Source organism: Polistes dominula, unplaced genomic scaffold (assembly GCF_049000335.1).
Source record: "Polistes dominula isolate Pdom_NZ unplaced genomic scaffold, Pdom_raw_medaka scaffold_35, whole genome shotgun sequence".
NCBI classification, from domain to species: Eukaryota; Metazoa; Arthropoda; class Insecta; order Hymenoptera; family Vespidae; genus Polistes; species Polistes dominula.
In genome coordinates, this window is record NW_028300968.1 from 366,605 (window position 1) to 367,855 (window position 1,251).

Here is a 1,251-nt window from a genome sequence, read left to right on the forward strand (position 1 = left end):
CAGCTCAGTCTATTAGTGCATTTCGAAGAGGAAGGTACTCCAATAATTTATCTCGTACTTTTAAACAATAATCGACACTTCTATCGATTAATTAACAATTATTTTAATACTCTAATACACTCTACTTATATTACAGGACAATTAAACACTCGAAGTCATCACTGCGCAGGAACAATAAAATAATTACGTTAGAATAGATAAAATAATAAAATCTGTACGTTATAATATTGAATTTTCTTTATTAGAATTTTAATTACCGTTGCAGAAATAATCAACATAAGAAAAATCATAAACAACTTTCTAATCAATGTTTTGTTTTAGAGAACAACAGCTCAGTCTATCAGTGCATTTCGAAGAGGAAGGTACTCCAATAATTTATCTCGTACTTTTAAACAATAATCGACACTTCTATCGATTAATTAACAATTATTTTAATACTCTAATACACTCTACTTATATTACAGGACAATTAAACACTCGAAGTCATCACTGCGCAGGAACAATAAAATAATTACGTTAGAATAGATAAAATAATAAAATCTGTACGTTATAATATTGAATTTTCTTTATTAGAATTTTAATTACCGTTGCAGAAATAATCAACATAAGAAAAATCATAAACAACTTTCTAATCAATGTTTTGTTTTAGAGAACAACAGCTCAGTCTATTAGTGCATTTCGAAGAGGAAGGTACTCCAATAATATATCTCGTACTTTTAAATAATAATCGATACTTCTATCGATTGTTTAACAATTATTTCATTATTTTTATATACTTTAATTATTTTTCAGATTGTTTCAACGCATTTACATTAATTTAAACGTTACATACCTATTAACATACTTTGAATAGAAAATAATTTTAATATGAATTTATTTTTTCAATTTATCAGATAACTGTCTTCAACTTGATTGCGTTCCTAGATCGGAAGGTAATATAATATATTCCAATTACTTACATTGCAAATAAAATTGTATTAATATTCATTAGAAATTTTTGTTTCAGAAGCGGTTCAATGGGTAGCGGGTAAATTTTTTGTTCGTAAAGGGTGGTACCATTTACAAATAAAGAATTTACTTCAGGGATGCGACCCTGCCCACGCGAGCCATGATTCTATCTTCTTACTCCCAAGGATAGAATCATGTTCATTTAACTTTTAAACTTGAACTACCGTCCTTTTTTTTCTTTTTTTTCTTTTTTGGCTTTTTGATATGCATTGATAGATATGCATTTAGCATGGGAAACTGAAG